Source organism: Peromyscus maniculatus, chromosome 23, assembly GCF_049852395.1.
Source record: "Peromyscus maniculatus bairdii isolate BWxNUB_F1_BW_parent chromosome 23, HU_Pman_BW_mat_3.1, whole genome shotgun sequence".
Taxonomy (NCBI): Eukaryota; Metazoa; Chordata; class Mammalia; order Rodentia; family Cricetidae; genus Peromyscus; species Peromyscus maniculatus.
In genome coordinates this window covers 5,310,152-5,332,253 of record NC_134874.1, presented here as the reverse complement: position 1 = coordinate 5,332,253, position 22,102 = coordinate 5,310,152, and the positions used below count along the sequence as shown (strand labels likewise).

At 44.2% G+C, this 22,102-nt stretch overlaps 1 protein-coding gene across 1 annotated transcript in view; it reads right to left on the bottom strand.

Annotated features, from left to right (window-relative positions):
• Sppl3 (signal peptide peptidase like 3) overlaps positions 1-22,102 on the bottom strand; it is a 106,436-nt gene that overhangs the window by 47,556 nt on the left and 36,778 nt on the right. The window lies entirely within an intron of this gene.

The window sequence follows — 22,102 nt, the reverse complement described above, 5'->3', positions numbered from 1 at the left end:
TCTACTGGTTATTGCCATCTGGGTGTGGTATGGAGGGTCTAAAACTAGTTACTATTTTTTATTTTATTCCTGATTGCCTAAAGAAACTGACATCGGCCGGGCGGTGGTGGCGCACACCTTTAATCCCAGCACTCGGGAGGCAGAGCCAGGCGGATCTCTGTGAATTCGAGGCCAGCCTGGGCTACCAAGTGAGCTCCGGGAAAGGCGCAAAGCTACGCAGAGAAACCCTGTCTCGAAAAAAAACAAAAAAAGAAAAAGAAACTGACATCTTCCTGATGACTGCTTCTCTTACAACCTGGATGTCTGGCAGCCCAGCAATTCCACACCCTCCACCACCTCCACCAGTCCCACTTCCCAGTCCTGAGCAAAACAAGTATCATCATCATCATCATCATCATCATCATCATCATCATCATCATCATCATCATTATCTCAGCAAAAAAAGTCTATGTAGCCCTGACTGTCCTGGAACTATGTAGACCAGGCTAGCCTCAAACTCACCGAGATCTTCCTGCCTCTGCCTCTCAAGTGCTGGGACTAAAGGTGTGCACCACCAGGTAAAGATTCTCTTGTGTTGGGGACTGAACTCAGTACATTGTGAGCATTTGAAACAAGTGCTCTATCACTCAACGACATCCCCAGCCCACGAATTCTGACAATATTTAATGATGTTTATGTGCCAGAGTATCCTGAGAGTGAGCCACTTGGGGATATGAAAATAAATGGTCTTTGGACTCTTACCCTTGGTCCTTGCCTCCATGCCTTTTCTAAAGGAATGAAAAGGAATGAGGACCCCTCCCCCCAGTGAATGTAACTGTGGGCAGTGCTGCAGAGGAGAAAGAACAGACACTGCATGTGTGGGTAACACGCGGACCACAGGAGGGAGAGTCAGAGTGGAGCTCTGCGCACACTGACAGCGAGGTGTAAGGTGCACAGCCTGCGGCTGCTCCATGCTGGGGGCTTACTGGCTTCCTCGTAAGTGAACTCACAGGTGTGGGTGAGTGGGAAGAGGCCAGAGATGGTGGTGGCCTGAGAACCTTCCAAATCTGAACATCAGCTAGGAGGCACCACTGGAAAGGAAACCAAAATGGAGAAAGAGAAGGAACCAAGGACAGCGGAGGCTTTAAAGAAGCAGCAGAGTTCGACTGCGCTAAGGTTGAAACCTCTTTCCAGGTCGTCTTTTCCGTCTGCGAACTGGGGTAACAGCAGCACTCTACAGAGCGGTCACTGGATAAGATGAGCAAGTCACAGAGTGTAGCAGTTCCTCAATGCTGTCTGTGTCACATGGAGTGGTGACCTCAGCAAAGAGTGCTCTAACGGAGTGATGAGTATCATAGGAACTGGTAAGAAATTCAAGTGAAGAAAAATAGAAGTAAGACTCTGTCTCTCTCTGTCTCTGTCTCTGTCTCTCTGTGTAGTAAGAAAAACAGAAGGTCAGCTGGAGATGGCTCAATGAACACGCTGGTGCGAGGAGGATTTGCGTTCACTGAGTTCCTGGTCCCAAAAGGAAACAGAAGAGCATCGATTCCTGAGAGCTGTCCTCTGACCTCTAATGTGCTGTGGTGTGTGCCATTACTTTAAAAAAAAAAAAAAAAAAAAGTGCAGTTTTATAGAGATGGGAGACACTCCGCCCTTTCTGTGTGCTGACTGTACTTACTAATGAGGAGGGAACGGTTCTGTGTCCTCGGATCTTTAGCAGGGTGTGGTGGTGCACACCTGAAATCCCAGCATTCACTTCAGATGTGGAAGTTTGAGGACCAGGAGTCCAAGACCATCCTTGGCTAAAAATGAAGTCTGACCTGCAGGAGATGCTCCCGATGCCATGCCTCCACTCTTATTTTTAAAGACACACAATAAAACCTCATGTTAAGACACTAGGGTTCACAGGCAGTCTATCTTTAGAAATTATCATTACATTTATTTATTTACTTTTGTGTGTATGTGCGTACACAGGTATGTGAGACTCTCAGGGTTCAATTTTTTCCCCCTCTATTATGTGGGTTCTGGGGATCAACTCTGGTTATTGCTTATCAGCAGCCAATGCCTTTACCTGCTGAGCCATTTGGCCAGCCCTGCAGCTAGTTTCTGAGCAGTGGCTATTATAGATATTTCAAGTACTTATGGGTGTATTTAAAACAAACAAAATTTAGTTGGAAGTTGACAAGGCTTATATGACTCCAACCTTAAGTAAATCAAAACCTGATTGCATATTAGCCAATCAGAAACTGCCAACTAATGTCTAACTGGGACTTTCTACTTTAACCAATCAAAAAACAATTTTTGTTGCTGCTTTTGGAAACGCCTTATTTAAACCAGATGTAGTGACTAATGCCTGTGATCCCGGCACTTGGGAAGTAGGCAGGAAGACCAGAAATTTAAGTCAAATTAGTTACCTAGAGAGTTCAATGCCAGCTTGGGTTAGAAAGTTGTCTCGAAAATAGTTGTTTGTTTTTGAGAGAGTCTGTATACCCTGGCTGCCCTGGCACTCCTCCTGTAGAACCCCGTCTACTTGAACTGTCATCAGTGGGGCTCTCAGATCAAATGAGAACAGACCTAAGTCTACCCTTTGATAAGTAAGATATCCATTTTTAAAATATCAAATGCTCCAAGAAAGAAAAAAAGGTAAAATAGACCAGAACCAAAACAATAACAACAACAAACCCGGGGGAATACTTAAGTCAGAATAACCAGTACAGAGTATAGTCTTCCAGTTTTTGCATATGTTTGAAAATTTCAATAATATAGTATTTTGGTTTTGCTTTAAAATCGTGGCTGAGAAGCCGACTTGGTGAGTAAAGGTGTCTGCAGCCAAGCCTGACACCATGACTTCAATCCCTCAGGCCCCAAGGTGGAAGGGAGAGACCTACTCCTACATCTGACTGCCCACATCCGTAGACTCACATAATACAATTAAAAAGAAAAAGTCTAATTTTGTTATTGCTAGTTCTCTCTCCTTTCTGGTTGGGGACTGAACCCAGGACACTGAACATGCCAGACAAGCGCTCTACTAACGCAGCCACACTCCCCTGCTCTGGCAAAACCCAAGGCAAAGTCTTTGATTATAATTAAAAGTATGAGGGCTGGCAAGACAGCTCAGCTGGTCAAGTGATGGTGGGACTCAAACTCAGGACCCTTCAAAGAACGGTGGTCTGTGCCAATTCACCTCTCCAATCCTGGTTGTTCTCCCTGGCCCCATCCCGTATGGACACAAACTAGAATTGTTTCCAATTCTACTCCAGCTGATGAATGGATGGCTCAGCACTTTAGAGTATTTGATACACTTTCAGAGAATCGGGATGGGGTTCCTAGTACCCAAAGGGTGGAGGCAGGTCCAGGGGATCCGTTATCTTCTGACCTCTGTAGGCACCAGGCACACATGTGGTGCACATACATACCAGCAGACAAAACACTTACATAAAAATAATAAAATCATAAAAATTCTGCTAGAGCTAAACTCTTTTGTATTAAAGACTCTTGAGCATTGTACTCAGGATGCATTGTGAGACAACGTACATGTGCAAAATTTCTAAGAGCCGAGCAGAGCAGGGAACCAACACGCCTCGGCGATATGAGCGACCTTAGCACACTGCCTCTACAGACAGACAGAACACCATTCTGCACTCACCCAGGAACGGATTCAAACCCCTGTCTCTTCAAGCTCTACCAAGGCCACCGTGTTTGAAAACCGCTATTCTAGCATGATTTCCATTTGCACTTCATTTCTGATTTGGTTACAGTTTACAGTTTGGTTAAAAATGAGGTCAGGCAGCTGCCTGTATGATCTCTGTAGAAGGTATGTGAAAAGCAGTTTCCAATTGTCTGTTCTCTTCGCTGACTAGAGAGATAACAGAGAGCTCTCTCTCCCCAGGGCTTGCTTTCTGATGGTGGTTTGTGGTGATGACTTGGCTTTTGTGTTCTTGCTTTTGTGAAGCAGAATGTTATTATTTAAAAGGTAATAACGACTCAGGCAGGCAGCCCCAAAGAAGGGGGAAAGGTAGGTAGCTCTGTCAAGAAAATGGGTGGGTGCTGGGGGAATTCTAGGACATTCTGCCCAGCAACCTTACTGCACAGCCTCTTCCTGCCCTCCATCCCCACCTCTGTCAGAGCAGAGCACTCCTGGAAATGTGCTGTGCCTCGGGCCCTTTAGTGGGTCTGTTCCCAAGGACTTTGATGCACATTAAAGACAGAACTATGCTGTTTTCTGAAATAAACAAATTCTTATGAAATACAACAAGAAACTAAATACATACATTTGAAACATGCCAAAATCAGGTCAGCCCACTGTACAAGATGGGAAAACCTGGCCACTGATTTCTTGTCAGGTGCTGAGCTGAAACATTTGAGGGTCAGTATAAAGAGCATGGATTCTCTAACCATATCCCACCAGGCCTTTACTTTAATACACAAAGCCAAGAAGTCCTCTAATATCCAAGATGTTGCTGTGTGTGTCCTAAGAACACCGGAATCATGTTGGACTTTAAAACTCGGGCAGTTAGAATCTACTTCAAGCTGCTTTACCGGTGAGAGTAAGTAACACTAGAAAGTCCTGCCAAGCCAAGGCCCAGAGAGCACTAGTGAATACTGTGTCCCACGCATCGGTCTTGCAGCAGGACAATGAAAGCGTTCTTGTCCATCGACAAAGCCGGTCATCCTAGTCCAGCTCTGAAGACTGCTGCCTCAGACCAGCAAGGCGAACACTTTTGGCTGTGTGACCATTTACACTCCTAAACCTGGGGACTCCCAAGTTAAGCTTTTTGGGGGGCAAGTTGTAGTTTATGGTATTTACTATATTAGAAATTGAGTAACTTGACTATATAAACCTGTAATTAGAGCACTTGGGAGGTGAAGGCAGAAGTTCAGGACCAGCCTAGACTACCTGATACCATCTCAAAACAAAACAAAACCACAAGAAATTGAGAAGTTTAAAATACACATTAATTTACTTAAAATGAAATTATTGTCTGTGAAAATAAATAACACCTTAAAAGGAAAAAATAGTATTTTCTGAACAACACAAAACTGAAAAGGGCCTTCTTTTACATTTAAGACACAGCTGGATTCTCTGTGTGCTTCTACACATCCATATTGCCACACGTTGCCAGGCTTGAACTCTGTGGGGAAAACCCAGCCAAAACTCAGGCATGCAGCTGTGGTGGTACTGTGTTCCCCAATATATCATGCACCCTAATAAACTTATCTGGGGTCAGAGAACAGAACAGCCACTAGATATAGAGGCCAGAAAATGGTGGCACACACACCTTTAATCCTATCACTTGGGAGGCAGAGATCCGTCTGGATCTCTGTGAGTTTAAAGCCACACTGGAAACAGCCAGGCATGGTGACTCACGCCTTTAATCTCAGGAAGTGATGGCAGAAAGCAGAAAGGTATATAAGGCGTGAGGACCAGGAACTAGAGCTGGTTAAGCTTTTAGGCTTTTGAGCAGCAGTTCAACTGAGATCCATTTGGATGAGGACACAGAAGCTTCCAGTCTGAGGAAACAGGATCAGCTGAGGAACTGGAGAGATGAGGAAGCTGTGGCTTGTTCTATTTCTCTGATCTTCCAGCATTCACCCCAATACCTGGCTCTAGGTTTGTTTTTTATTAATAAGACCTTCTAAGATGCATGCTACATGCAGCTACAGAAGAGGGGGTGTTTAAACAGTCTTTTCAAATAATGGGAGGGGGGTAGTTTTCTCTGATGTTCACGGAATAATTTGTTTTACATTTTTTTGTTTGTTTGTTTTTCGAGACAGGGTTTCTCCATGTAGCTTTGTGCCTTTCCTGGAACTCTCTTTGGAGACCAGGCTGGCCTCAAACTCACAGAGATCTGCCTGCCTCTGCCTCCAGAGTGCTGGGATTAAAGGCACCGCTACCACCACCACCACCACCACCACCACCACCACCACCACCACCACCACCACCCAGCTGTTTTTACATTTTTTAAGACAGGGTCTCACTATCCACTTTAGGATAGCCTTGAAATCACGATCCTCCTGCCTCAGCCTCTGGGATTGCAGGCATGAGCCACCACACTTAACTGGAGTAATTTTCTTAAAGGTGAGATTTGAAACCCCATCTACAGAGTAACCACAATGACAAGAATACATTACATCTAAACTGGATGGCCTATTCTGTACTCTGGGTGATCTTTTTATTCATGGAAGGTTTTGTAACATGATGTAAGCAATATGCAAGCTGCCGGTGCACTAATTCGTACAGTTCTTCTCAAAGTTTTCCTTACACAATATTAGAAAATTCCCATCTGTTAATGCCATTCCTCAAGTTTGTGCCAGTAGATAAAAATCCCCCAAATTTCTAATTTCTATTTGAAAGCTCAAATTGCACCATTAGCAAGGCTTATTTTGCTTTGAAGAACTGACAACAGGTAAGCCTGACGAACTCTAGTCTGTCCGCCATATTCTTACAAGTACAAATGGCATCCTCCCCAAAAGAACAGATGACGTCTTCCCCAGGTAGTGTGTCACACAACTGCACAGGTACTCTGCTCAAGGGGGGCAATGACACTCTGTCCTATGCACAGATGCTTGTGGGAACTTCCCACTTTCTTGTTAAAATATGTGTGTAAGGATTGAGACTTAATTAAGGAATCTTTACTGCTTCATCAAGAACATTCATTCTAGGGTGAAATTGGCCTTAAAAACCAAAGTTGCATGTCTGCTGAACAACACTATGATTAGTAGTACAGTGAGGTGCCACTGGGTTCAAATGACCACAGTGAGTTTTCCAGGGTCCACAGTGGGGCTTTTGTGGTGGTTAAGTTACTCCAAACAATATAGGCCATTGACACATTCTTTAGCAGATTTATTCATTTTGTGTGTATATGTGTGTGTGTGTGTGTGTGTGTGTGTGTGTGTGTGTGTGTGTGTGTGTGTAGTGCATGCGCCACAGTCTGGTATGAAGGTCAGAGGACAACATGCAGGTTTTTCTCCTTCTACTATGTTTGTCCCGGAGACAGAATTTACCAGAGGTCACAAGTCTGATTCCCAGCACCCACATAGCAGCATCTGTAATTCTCGTTCCAGGGGATCCAGTACCTTCTGCCCTCCAAAGGCACAAGGCACACTCACAAAGCACAGACACACAAGTGAGCAAAACACTCAAGACACATCAAGTCTAAAAATAAATTTTAATGATTAAAAAAAATTGCTGGGCATGACAATAAGCACCTTTATCTGGTGAGCCATCTTTTTTAGCATAAGCATTTTGTTGTGATGATATATTCATAATCTAAGAAATAAAGCTTGCCTGAAGATCAGAGGTCAGAGCCAGCCACAAAGTTAGTCACAGAGGTCAGGCAGTGGTAGCACACACCTTAATCCTAGCACTCAGGAGGCAGAGGCAGAGATCCTCTGAATTTCTGTGAATTCAAGGCCACACTGGGTTACATGAGATTAATCCAGTCTAAAAGAGAAACAGCCAGGCAGTGGTGGGACACACCTTTAATTCCAGCTCTTGGGATCACACACCTTTAATCCCAGCACTAGGAAGGTGGAGACAGAAAGTGATATGGCTGGGCAGAGAAAGGAATATAAGGCGGGAGGAGACAGCAATTCGCTCTCTTGCAGAGGCTCCGTCAGGCTGAGGAGGTGGTGAGGTAAGAGATGGTAGCTGTGGCTTGCTCTGCTTCTCCGATCTTTCACCCTGATATCTGGCTCCGGGTTTTTATTATGAGACCATTTAGGATTCGTGCAACATGTTGTTGTTTTGTTTTTGAGACAGGGTTTCTCTGTGTAGCCCTAGCTATCCTGGAACTTACTTTGTAGACCAGGCTGTCCTCAAACTCAGAGATCCATCAACCTCTGCCTCCCAAGTGCTGAGATTAAAGGTGTGGTGGCCTGGCTAGCCAATCATTTTGACTCAAACAATGTGTCTAACATTATAATGCCCATAATAATTATTTTCCACATTTCTCCTCTTTTTTTTTTTTTTTAAGTGAAAAGCCCAGTATGGACCATGCCACATAGACATTTTGGTCAAGAATCACAGACAGCTCAAGTTAGTCTAAGTACAACCTGTGATGTCTGCACAATGACAAAACTTCCAGTGACACACTTCTCAGAACAATTGCACAATGTGTGACTGTATTCTAAGCTTGACAGAGCCAGTATCTTTTCCAATAAACATTTAACAAATCCATCATTCATGTGCAAAGTACAAAAAATGAGTAAGAGCACTTAGGAGGGCTGCAATCTTGTGAGGACACAGGACACAAAGCAGCAGGATCAAGTTTAGGGAGAAATAAAGAGCTATGGGATGGGTCACGACAGTTCAGGAACTCAGCAGACCACAGGCAATTGTTGCATTCCAACAGACAAAGACAGGTCCAGTCCTTTATGTGCTGTCCAGGCTGCCACTTCAGCACTGCAACCACTGAGTGTTTGTGACAGACACCATATGGCCCACAAAGCTCCAAATATTTACTACTTGAACCTTCACAGAAAAAGTCTGCAGACACTGCTATGTCCTCTTGTTTTCTCAACAAGGACACCTGGCTAAGACAGCCGGTAAGGACAACCTCCCCCTTCCCTGCCATGGATTCATTTTTACAGTGAGTTCAATCTGTTAAGCAGAATCATGTTCTAGTGAATGGTGCACTCAACTGGAGAGATGGTGGATTTTCTTTCCACAAAGGTAGTGTGTGTGTGAGCCTTAAACCCACCTGGCTACTCTGCACACAGGAACTGTGTGTAAGCCAACTAGCAACAGTCCTCAGCATCCTAGAGTCAGACCATGACAAGAGGGTGGTGCCAAGTATCAAAATATCATCCCTTCATAAGGATCAAGCAATTTATTGTTTTTACTATTTTTTTTATATTTCATATAATTTTATTATTATCAAGCAGGACTATCAAATATTTAACGGAAAGAACATACACAAAGTGCACTAACTATATGTTAAGAGCTGCATTTACCAAGAGTAACATGGCAAAAAAGGATTACTTCCATCAATCATAGCAATGACTGAGCAAATTCAGATGAAGAAAACAAAAACAAAAACGTAGTCTCCCAGACAAGAGAGAAGAGCTAGAGCTGGTCTACACAAGTACTTCCTCCGTAGCCTCAGGTGGGCAGGAAGGAACCCGCAGAGCAAAGACGGCCGCGCACACAGAGGTCCTCGGTACAACTTTGACTCTTTCCTACGAAGACTCCGCTTCCTCAGGTCACAGCTGAAAAGCTTGAGACTGTGATTGGAGACTGTCCTACACTGCCTACAGCAGACATGGCCAAGAAAGTTCAGGTGGTGGGTCTCCACAGACCAGGAAACACAAGCTTCCCCGTGCCCCTGGAGGAATGCTCTCAGAGGAAAGCAGGGTGGGTGACTGCGGCCAGCTCTGACGGGGCACGCAGTGCACGCTGTATGCTGAGCACATTCCCCCATTCGCTACCACTCTACCTTTCCGCTAGGCACCTTTCTCCCAGACAGTTTTACAAATTTCCATTTGACATATGTGCACATTTCACATGGCTGTATAGAATCCATGAACTACAGATGAGGAGAAAACATCAGGTTTTTTTAAATCTTTCTAGGCTGGCTAATTTGCTTACTATGACATCTCCAGCTGCACCAATTGTCATGTACATGACTTGAAAATGTACACACTATAAAAATGCACATACCGGCCGGGCAGTGGTGGCGCACGCCTTTAATCCCAGCACTCGGGAGGCAGAGCCAGGTGGATCTCTGTGAGTTCGAGGCCAGCCTGGGCTACCAAGTGAGTCCCAGGAAAGGCGCAAAGCTACACAGAGAAACCCTGTCTCGAAACCCCCCCCCCCCAAAAAAAATGCACATACCTACATACATGGAGTTCTAAAAGCTTGAAACATTAATTTTAAATTATGTATATGTGTGTGTTTGTGTATGAGTATATGATTTGTGCTTGTGTCCTTGAAAGCCAGAGGTATTCCTTCTGGATCTGAAGTCATGGGCAATGGGGAGCTGTATGATGTAGGTGCTGGGAAACAAGCTAGGTTTCCTGCAGGAGCAGCACAGGCTCTTCACTGCCCCAAGCTCCAGTTTGGTTGTTTGTTTGGTTGGTTGGTTGGTTTTTGGTTTTTTGAGACAGTGTTTCTCTGTGTAACAGCTTTAGGTGTCTTGGAACTCACTTTGCAGCCCAGGCTGGCATGGAGCCACAGAGATCCGCCTGCTCTGCTTCCTGAGTGCTGGGGTTAAAGGTGTGCGCCGCCACTGCTCAGTTTTAACTTATGATTTTATTTTCCTTCTTTGAGACAGGCTGGCCTCCAATTTCTTATGCAGCTGAAGATGACCTTGAACTCTCAATTCTCCTGCCTCTGGAGTGTTGGGATTGCAGGTGTACAGGACCTCCCAGCTTATGACCTTTTATTATAGGCTCATTTAGATAAATCCAAGGCCAGCAATGCTGAGGGCTGACTTGAGACTAACCATGTTCTAACTCGATGTTAAATGTGGCAAACAACCAAGTCCACGTTCACTAACGGGCAGCACCACACCCCAAGTGCTCTGGCCCCACACTTTTACACCAACTTCTTACTTGGACTTCAAGCAACCCAACTTCTACCCCAGCGTCCACACAGAAGCCACCATAGAGAGGAATGCAGCGTCTACTGTAAGGTACCTTGATCACATCAAAGACTGAGTGACCACAGGGAACGGAAACAGTGAGGCATACACAGAGGTGACAAGACGCAAACACTCAGAAGACTGCACTCTCAGCCAGAGAACTCTTCAAATGTTTTCATTTAGTTACTTCGGTATTGTTGGGAGGGGGCTGCGAAGGTGTGAAAGTCTCAGGACAATTCGTGACTCTCCCTTTCCACAGATGCTGGGGATCAAACTCAGGCAAGGCAAGCGCTTTAACCCATGGAGCTGTCTCCCTGGCCTACTCAAAGCATTCTTAAACAATGTTTCTCAAAACAGATTCTATAAGACAAATGTTTCTTAATTTGACTTCCTTCTTTTTTGGGGCGTGGGGGGCTCACCCGCACATATGCCAAAGGAAGCCAAGCTTGATGTGGCAACTTCCTCCATTCCTCTCCCCCTTGTTCTGAGACAGCCTCTCACTGACCCTGGAGCCAACTGCAGTTTTTGGCTAGATGAGCTGGCCGGCAAGTCCTGCTCTCCTGTGTGGGAGCTCCCAGGCTTTTATGTGGGGTCTGATCAGGTCTTCGTTCTTAAACAGCAGTCTTTCTACCCACTGAGCTGTCTCCAGTCTCTAACTGATTTATGTGACCAACAGCAGTGATGGACAGATACATTTGGTAAATGCCAAATTTACTGGCCTTTTTAAGTAGAGCACTCTCTGACGTATACTGCCCACAAATCTTACCCTTGTTTCCTCCTTTTTTTCTTACAGAATCTAATAGATTTTATATTCCAGAATATACACTTTGGGAAGTCTTGCTCCAAGAGTTATTTTCTAAAACCCAAGGGTAGGAAAACCTCTGACTCAAGCACTCAATACAAAATCATCACAATAGCAGCAGCAAATAATATTTCAGTATTATGTGCAACTAGCATTATATATCATTTTAATTTCATTGTTTATCATCCTATGAAATATGTAACGTTTAGTATCTCTAACTCATAAAACAAACAGATGAGGGGAACTTATTCAGTTGTTACAAAGCTAGCATTAAGAGCCTAGACTCATAGCTCAGGGTGAGCCCAGAACACTGTGTACTCCAAAGAGCAAGTCATCAGCTATGTAGAGAAAACTGTTCTATATCCTTAGCAACAACAAAAATAATCAATACTTGTTCTTTCAGAGGTCTAACAAAGGACCCATGACAGGTGGCTAGCTGGGATGAAGCCACTTTTATTTCTCTAAAGACTCAGATCAAGGGCTGGGTAGACAGCTCTGCAAACACGAGGAAGACCTGAGTTTTAACCTCCAGCACGCACATAACAAGCCAGGCATGGGTGTGCACACCACACTCCAGCACTGTGGGGCAGAGACAGGGTCTGAGACCTCCTGGCCGGCTGGCCCAGCCAAAAAGGTAAGAACTTCCACTCAGAGTGAGAGACACTGTCTCAAGACAATCAAGCAGAGAACAGCAGCAGCAAAACAACATCTTCCCAGGTTTCTGCATGCACATGGCCCTACACACTCATACACGCATGAACACACTTACATATGCACATACCTCCAAGCACACAACACAAGACTCAGAATGAACGACTGCTGTCTACAACAGCTGAAATGTAAAAACACAAATACAAAACTGGAAACTGAAAGAGGAGTGAGAAGCTCTAAGTAATCTTATGAATTTTCTAATTAATTTTGACAAGAAAAGGTACATTCATAAAATAAATGTCAAAATTTAAAAATCATTCTAAGAAAAGATTATTTTTGCTTGGTAGTTATTAAGACTGCTGGATTCAAGTCTACAGTGGAGATGTCTGCCAATCCTGAGAATGTTTTCAGGGGGAAAGTGACTGAGTCAAACTGTTAGAATTTGTATTCAGTACTTTAAAGGCTTGAGTTTCATAAAGTTTCCAAACTTTTAAGTCAGGAATACCATAACATCCAAACAAATGTTATATAGCCACCCAGATACAATAAACATGAAGAAAATATTTTAAAAGGGGGAAAAGCTCTTTGAAGAGTATCTAAGCAACCAAACAAAGCCCTATGTGAAAGACCTATAAGACTAAGAAATCAAACTGCTACCAGGCCAACAATAATAGCAAATACTATTTGGGGTTCTTCCTAAGTATGAGACACTATACAAGCCATTTACATTTTGCTCACTTCATGTCTCCATCATCCCTCTGAGGAGGAACTTTCCCTATGAACTCCAGAGCTGATGCTCAGGTGAGGGAGGAAATTCTGAGACCAGCCTGGTATACAAAAAAAGACGGTCTCAAAAAGTCAATACAAATATAAATGAGACACAAATGTGGATCTGAGGATGCTGGTCCCAGCTCCCACATGGTGGCTCACAACCATCTATAACTCCAGTTCCAGGGCATCCAACATCTTCTGGCCTCCAGGGCACTACATGCATGTAGTGCACAGGCATACATACACACAAAATAAAAGTTTAAAAAAAAAATTCAATACCAGAGCCACTGAGATGGCTCAGTAGATAAAGGCACCTGCTGCCAAGCCAAGTGATCTAAGTGTGAACTCCTGGACCCACATGGTGGAAGGAGGAGAGAACCAACTCCTACAAGTTGTCCTCTGACCTCCACACCTGTAAAGTGGTGGGAGCATGTCCACACTTACACACTTATATACGTACACACAAAAAATAAACAAAGAAATAAATGGAAATCTGCCAAAGATGGCTAGGGTTGTTTGTAGCTCAGCTGGTCAAGTGTGTGCTTAACATTCACAAAGCTCCAGTTCCATAGCTTGAAATACATAAATTGTGCAAGGTAAGGACATCTATAATCCCAGCAGTGTGGGAGACATAGACAAAAAGATCACAAGTTCAAAGCCACTACTAAGGCCAGGCGCGCTCGCGCTCTCTCTCTCTCTCTCTCTCTCTCTCTCTCTCTCTCTCTCTCTCTCTCTCTCTCTCACACACACACACACACACACACACACTCACACACACACACGCACGCGCACACACACACACACACACACACACACACACACACACACACACACACACACACACAGATATGCTGAAGAAGCTAACCTAAACCTCTGATCCCAGTCCACTGTCACTTTCACAGCAAAGTAAAGTTAAACATCTCACAGAAATACGCTTTCCTAGTTTCAATTACTTGTCTAAAAAAGTCTCTTTCCTTCTTTACCCTCTTAAAATGCCTGTTCTGTAAAAACACCCTACAATATCCGTACATGCCTTGCCTGAAACAGCACAATTTGTGTGGTCTCCCAATATTAGTATCACAGAATCTGGAACTATGTCCACGAGCCCCCTCTATTTTAAGAGCACAAGAAACAGCTGGCCTGGGTAAATGAGAGCAATGAGTCATTCCTCAAGTCCTACCAGCCACCTGAAGCAATCGTTTGTTCTGCAAAAACTACAGACACCTCGGGAATCCTCAATATAGTTGATAATTTAGCTCTGGCAACTTGCCTTGCAACAGAACCTGTTTTATGTGAAGCAGTTGTTTGCAAAAGAAAGCTATGCAATCATCACATTCTATTTCTTGCTTTTTATAGGATTTCAAAGTAATTCACATTTCAAAAATGAAGAAAGATAACACTTGCATTTAACCACACAGTTCTCAATGGCATGTAATAATTATCACTTAGACTGACTAGAGAGAAACGAGAGACAAAAGCCCATCATGGAAGAAGTTAATACTAGTAAAGATCCACCTGCTGCACATTTTAGCAACTTTGAAACTAAAGAGCATTTTTAAATTGGGCAGCTTATTTTTCTTTGGTGGCATAAAAAGAATGGTTCCCTTTAATCTTCAATTAGTTGAAACAAATTATGTTCCAATCATTCTTTCGAGTTCAAATTAGGTGCATTTCAAATGGTGTCTTAATTCTTCCCTGTATAATCGCTGAACTTGAGAATTAGCACATCTGTCCTCACACTTACTTATACGGTAACTTTACATTCACTATGAAGGAGGTGAGATCTCTACAAGGCAACAGATTAATAATTTCCACCAACACAACTGATCAGGCAGCCACCTACACAGCATCCCCAAATACTCACTGTATGACAACTACACTATAACCTCTCCTGACTAGCACAGGACAAGACAAAAACAAAAGAAAACAACAGAGTGCTGTTAACACGACAGAGACTGCAAGCTCCATCTCCACCTCTATTCCCTCCCGACTGCTGAACCCGGGAGGTGTGCATGCCAAGTCTTCTACCACTGAATCTGCCTGCAGTCACATGTAGCAAAGAAACTAAATTTTGACAATACCAAGATGGCACAGTAGAAATTCTGTGTGGAACTTACAGGAAATCTTCTTAAAAAAAAATATGGCCTCCTCCTCTTCTGCATGTAACATGAACTCAACCAGCCACTTGATCCCCTATGGCCTGGGTAAGAAGCACCCTGCTAAAAGGCTGTGTTAATGGCTTGGTCCTCGGCTGGCAACTCAGCCAGGAAGGGACCCACGGATGGCTCTGACCAATCAGCAGACTGATAATCTGACAGTGCTGTTGGGAAGAGGTGCAAACCAGGAGTTGGGGCTCAGAGAGGAAGCTGGCGAGGGGCAATTCCGGGGATGTGTTATTGCTGTCTCCTTTCTATCCCTCAGCTTCCCAGCTGCCTCACAGTGAGCAGCCTTCCTCTGTTTGGCCTTCATACCATGAGTCTGCCTTGCTGGAGCCCAAAAAGCAATGGGACTATCCAGTCATGGGTCCAACCTCTGAGACCCAGAGTCAAAGTCAGTCCTTCCTCCCTTAAGGTGACTTTGTCAGACACAGCAACAAAACAAACACACTTGGCAGGCAGGATAGCCCAGCAGGTAAAGGGACATGCCACCAAGCCTGACAGCTAAGAATGTGATCCCTAGGACCCGTATGGCTAAAGGAGGCCCAACTCCTACAACTGTCCTCTGACCTCTACACATGAACGTGGCAGGTGCTGGCCCCACAACTTAAAGGATCCTCAAATGCATGAGAAAGAAGCGAGAGTTGTCACACACAGACTCCACTCATGGACGCGCATCTGCACCAGGTGTGACAAGTGCAGACTCCACTCATGGACACGCATCTGCACCAAGTGTGACAAGTGCAGACCCCACTCATGGACACGCACCTGCACCAAGTGTGACAAGTGCAGACTCCACTCATGGACACGCATCTGCACCAGGTGTGACAAGTGCAGACTTGCTCCTAGCTTTTCAACAAACTCTTCTGCTCTCCTAGCAGAACCCCAGGCTGGATTTTCTATGTCTTCGGCTCTAGCTTATCCTAAACTATAACCAAAGACAAGCTGGCAACCGGAGGCAGAGCAATCAAGGCCAGGAAGATTTGATTTTGAAACAGAGACCCTGTCTTAAGAAGGAAAAAAAAAAGATTTGACTGAGACTTCTGTTTAAGATGTGGAGGAACTTAGTCCTAGAACAAGTAGAGAGCAATTCTTATATAAAAGAAAAAAAAAAGTTAAGTGGACTTTCCACAACTGCTATCAGGAATTCTTATTGCTTGTCACTGGACTGTTTTGTTATTTGCATATAATCATTCAACTGATAAATTTTCACTAAATTAAGAGTAAATGAAAATTATAAGATTACCAAGGTATATAATCACCATTCTAAAAAAGCATGCAACTTGAAAAGGAACCTAACTGAAGGATTTTCTGTACCTCATCCTTTTTTGGGTGGGGCAGCTTAAAAGAGGGTCTCACTGTATAGCTCCTGCTGTCCTGGAACTCACTAAGTAGGCTAGGCTGGCTTCAAACTCACAGAGACTAGTCTACCTGCCTCTGCCCCGAGGGCTGGGATCAAAGGTCCCAACCTCTTAAACGGTTTAAAATTAAAAGCAGTTCTTGCCGGGCGGTGGTGGCGCACGCCTTTAATCCCAGCACTTGGGAGGCAGAGGCAGGTGGATCTCTGTGAGTTCGAGGCCAGCCTGGGCTACCAAGTGAGTTCCAGGAAAGGCGCAAAGCTACACAGAGAAACCCTGTCTCGAAAAACCAAAAAATAAAAATATATATATTAAAAGCAGTTCTTAAATAGCCAAAGGAGAGGAAAGCAGATTAAAGTCCTGAGTTCTGTGGCTAAACTCAGTAAACACTTACACCTTCACATCCTATTTTCCTAATGAATCAATAACTTACTTTATTTAAGAAAAACCAGATGACAGCCTATCTCTAAACACCAAAGTAGACCACATTTTGGGCCACAGCTCAGTGGTAAAGCACTTGCCTAGTATGAACAGGGCTCTGGGTACACCCACAGTGTACACACACACACACACACACACACACACACACACACACACACACACACACACTGCACGTGGGTGTGTGTGTTTGTGTGCTCTAAAATACTGCAGCCATACAAGGGGCGGGGCAGGGCAGACACAGACAGACTGTAAAATGTGTGCCCATGCAACCGTTCTGGAAACAAACCCTAACACGGGAGCTGCAGAGATGGTTTAGCAGCAAGAGAGCCTCCTGCTCCTGCAGAGGACCAGAGTTTGGTTCCTATCACCCACGTTGGGTGGCTTACAACCCCCTGTAATTGCAGCATGAGGGGACAGGATACCTCTGGAACCTGCACTCATATGCACATATCCATACATGTAATTAAAAATAAGAACAAATCTTTAAAATAGATAAACCAGAGTAATCCTATGACCCAGCTAATTCAGAATTAAAAACATGTTTACATCACACACATGTGTACTTTCATGTTTAAAAGCAGCAATATTCAAGATAATCCAAAGGAAAGCATAGCAGAAATGTACCACCAAAGGAACGGATCCACAAACTACGGTGGAGCAATGTAATGGGACCTTTTGAGCCACTGGAAAGAAGGCATTACTGGTGTGACACATGATATGACATGGTGTGTGCTCTGATGCTGGAAATGATCCCTGACTGCCTTTTCACCTTACTCACTGAAGGCCTCCTAATCAAACTCAGGGCTCACAGGCATGGCTAGCCTGTGAGCCCTTGCTCGGGGATCCCATCTCCACCCTTCTAGGCTGGACTTAGGGTAGCTAACCACACTCCCCTGATAGGTTCCTGGGGACCCAAACTACATTTCTCCAACCTGAAAGAGTGTGCCTGTGTTAGGTGGAAAGCTGTTACCACAAGAAACAAGATTTTTTTTTTTTTTTAAAAGACAAACAAACCCTTGAACCATTAAAATAGTTTTTAAGCTCTCTTTGGTTTAAGTGGAAAAAATAGTTTGTCAGACATCTCTCCATTTGACCCAATTTTCCACATTATGAATTTTTTTAAGATTTTACTTATTTATTATGTATACAGTGTTCTGTGTCTATGCTTGCACAGCAGAAGAGGGCAGCAGATCTAGATGGTTGTGAGCCATCATGTGGTTGCTGGGAATTAATTCAGGTCCTCTGGAAGAGCAGCCAGTGTTCTTAACCACCCAGCCATCTACCCCTCCGGCCCCTATCAGTACTTTCTTATTATCTGGAACTGTACATCTGAGGATCTTAAGGGTGAAACAATTTTAATTGTCAAGACAGACTGTATTCAGGAATTTAGATTGAAAATAAGGTACAAGAAAACAACAACAACAACAACAAAAAAAAAACCATAATGACAAGCTATGTGGTGCTTCCAGCCAGAGGTAGAAGGGTCTCTAACTCCAGCAGTCCCAGACCAACACAGACTTACGAAGTAAACAAGATTTCTGAAACTATAAGCCTGAAGCACACACAGGAAGCTGGTGCTGCTCAGGTAGAGGAGAGACTACTATGCAAGTCTCCTGATGGTCTACTTGACTGAGGAAAGTCATGATACAACAAGTACCATAGGGCTGGACGACTACAGACAAACCAGAAACTCTTAAAGCAAGGGCAGGGCGTATGTATGTATGTATGTATGTCACTACAAAAGGGCTGCAGGCAGGAGAGAAAAGAGTACCGTCAAAGTCTGTACTGGAGATAGGTAAGAGCACTTGCTGTGCAACCATGAGGACCTGAGTTTTGATCCCATTATCCATGCTTATTTAAGATGATGGGGCTGGAGAGAGCACTGGCTGCTCTTGCAGAGGCTCTGGATCGGTTCCCAGCACCCCCATGACAGCTCATAACCACCTGTAACTTCAGTTTCGGAGAATCTGACACCCTCTGTTGGCTCTGTGGGCAATGGATGCACATGGAACACATGCAGGCAAAACACTCACACATAAAATAAGAGATGCAGATTTCTGGGACTTGCTGGCCACCAGCCGTGCTCCAGGTTCAGTAAGAAATCCTGTCTCAAGGGAATACGATGGGTGCAGGACATCTGATGTCCTCTTCTGAATGCACAGGCATGTATGTACACACACACATGTGTACACACACACACACACACACACACACACACACACACACACACACACACACACACACACACACGTTGTTAAAGAAGCCATTTCAAGGTCTGGAGAGATGGCTCAGAGGTTAAGAGCACTGGCTGTTCTTCCAAAGGTTCCAGAGTTCAATTCCCAGCAACCACATGGTGACTCACAACCATCTGTAATGAGATCTGGCGCCCTCTTCTGGCATAAATGTGTGCATGCAGACAGAGCACTCACATGAAAGGAAAGAAAGGAAAGAAAGGAAAGAAAGAGGAAGGAAGGAAGGAAGGAAGGAAGGAAGGAAGGAAGGAAGGAAGGAAGGAAGGAAGGAAGGAAGGAAGGAAGGAAGGAAGGAAGGAAGGAAGGAAGGAAGGAAGGAAGGAAGGAAGGAAGGAAGGAAGGAAGGAAGGAAAAGTTATTTCAAAAACAGTGGAAAAGAAGAGAACAGTATCTTAGACTGAGCTGTTAAAACTGACACAGTAAATGTGATACTGTTAATGTGTAAACAAGAGGCTGGGATGCCTGACATTAAGGTGCTCTAGGTTCTGTGTCTGGTGAGGGCTCATGCTGTTTCAGAGACAGTGCTTTAGCGTGTGCTGACCTGGGTAGAGGAGCTACTAGAGTCCTTGAAACTCCTGAGCAAGGGTACTCAATTCCATTTATAAGGGCAGTCCCTACTACATAGTCGCTGCCCCTAAGGCCTACCTCACTTGACACCACCACATGGGGATTAAGTATCAACACTTAACTTCTGGAGGAGGGGCCAACCACAAGCACTGAGATCACAGCACAAACTACTGAACACCGAGACATTGATCCTTAATAGAAAAAAATGCCAAGAAGACTTTGTTTTTAATGTTGAGTGACCTGTTTATCGATGATATGGAAGACACAGAGGCAGCTCACAGATACACAATCATTCTGTACCATTTCTAGCTGGAGATATATACTAAGTTACAACCTCAAAGTACTACAGTCTCTTAACAGCTTCAAAGACCTCTGTGCTTGGGCTGCATCCACAGCACTCAGGGACTGCTCAGAATCCAGGGAGAACAAGCTGGGCCCACGGGATCAAGTGTGCACACGGGAACCAACCAGCAGCATTTCCACAGGTCACCGTAGGGTCAGACACGCTCGCTACTACTGCTTAGGACAGTGACATGTGACTGCTTCCTCTCCTTGACCCATTCATGGCCACTCTCCTAAGGATGCTCCTGTCCATGAGTGGCCCCCAGGGCCAGCACCTGGATCCCCACCTCGATCCCCGCCTCACTTGCTGCTGTCTGTTGCTGGAGGGCTTCTCTCCAGGTTCCCAAAGCCCCGCAGTCCCACAATCCACTTATAAAATAATCACTCAGACGCTTATATCACTTATAAACTGTATGGCCGTGGCAGGCTTCTTGCTAACTGTTCTTTTATCTTAAATTAACCCATTTTTATAAATCTATACCTTGCCACGTGGCTGGTGGCTTACCAAAGTCTTTACATGCTGTTTGTCCTGGCGGTGGCTGCAGTGTCTCCCTCCTCAGCCTTCCACTTCCCAGAATTCTCCTCTCTCCTTGTCCCACCTACTTCCTGCCTGGCAACCTACTTCCTGCCTGGTCACTGGCCATCAGTGTTTTATTTATATAGAGCAATATCCACAGCAGCTGTCTCTCGCAGTCACGTGGACGGCTCTTTCTCCTGGAGTTCCCAGGGTACTAGGTCTCCGCTTTTTCAGTCTACATTTTCTCCAATCACTTTTATCAAGTCCAGTGTTGTTTTGTGGCACTGGGAATCAAATCTACGGCCTTGTGCACACCCTTCTAGTAGAGATGCCTTTCACCCCATTACTCGAGGCAAACCTTCGGCATAAGTAAATCACCTGCACCTCCAAGGTTTACCAACTTCTTCCATCTCTACCTCCACAGTGAGCACCTCACTTCAGGTCATCACCGGCCTGTCTGGAGCTGTCTAACGCAGCTCTTCACCGGTCTGCAGCCATGTGCCTCTGCATGGCTACCTGTTTACTGTGAAAATCTAAGCTCTGTGACTGAGAAGAAATACATGGGAGGAGTTGGAGAGAGGAAAAGGAAGGAGGAAATTATCTAAGTATGTTATAAGGTAAGAAGATAAACGCAAACAAACCACTCATACACATAAAATCTTTTTAAATGTAAAATAATAATAATAATAATAATAATAATAAAATCTAAGCTCGTGCCTCCCTCTCTGGTCCCCAATTTTATCCTTATTCCTGGCTTCCCCCTCTCCTTCCCCAATCCTAACAAACATGGCTTGTCAGTTTCATGGTTTTCTTTCAGTGGTTTTTTGTTTGTTTGTTTGTTTGTTTTGTTTTAAATTCAAGTTACTCATCAACTTTAACTTATTCTATACAGAGACACAGACATAAAACACATTTCAAATGCAATTATATACACCTTTAAGTGAACCTGATGGAATATTTCATCATCAATGTCACAAAATTCTACATTAGGACTATTCCTTCTGCACAGAATATTGCTTTTTCTGATCTTTCGTTTTACGCAGACACCATTTCCCGCCAAGCTACTCCAAACACTCTATCACACTGTACTAATTATGTGCTAAGGATTCATTACTGATTTTGTTTGTATTTGCTTATGCTTACCAGGGGCGGCAGCAAAGCTCCATGAGAGCAAGGGCTTTGATCATGTATTCACTGTTATAAACAGAGTACTTAAGACATTGTCCTTTCAAGAAACACAGCATGAACTTGATAAATACTATAAATGATTGGATAAGTGAATGGTGGGGACAACTGGGAAATCAATAAATGTCTAATTTCACAAATTCATTACAAACATGTACAAGGGACAGCACATCTGTCTGAGCATGTCAAGTTGTCAAACATATATGATGAGCTCCTCAAACATTTTTTAAAGATTTATTTTATGTGTATCAGTGCCTTGCCTCATGTGTATATATGCACACCATGCGTGTGTCTGGTGCCTGTGGAGATCAGAAGAGGGTGTCCAATCCCTTGGAACTGGAGTTACAGGTGGCTGTGAACCATCATGTGAGTCCTGAGAACTAAATTCAGGCCTCCTGCAACAGTAACAGGTACTCTGAACCTCTGAACCATCTCTCCATCCCCTCAAACAGACTTTGCTCATTTTTATTTCATTTATTTATTTACTAGTTTTTCAAG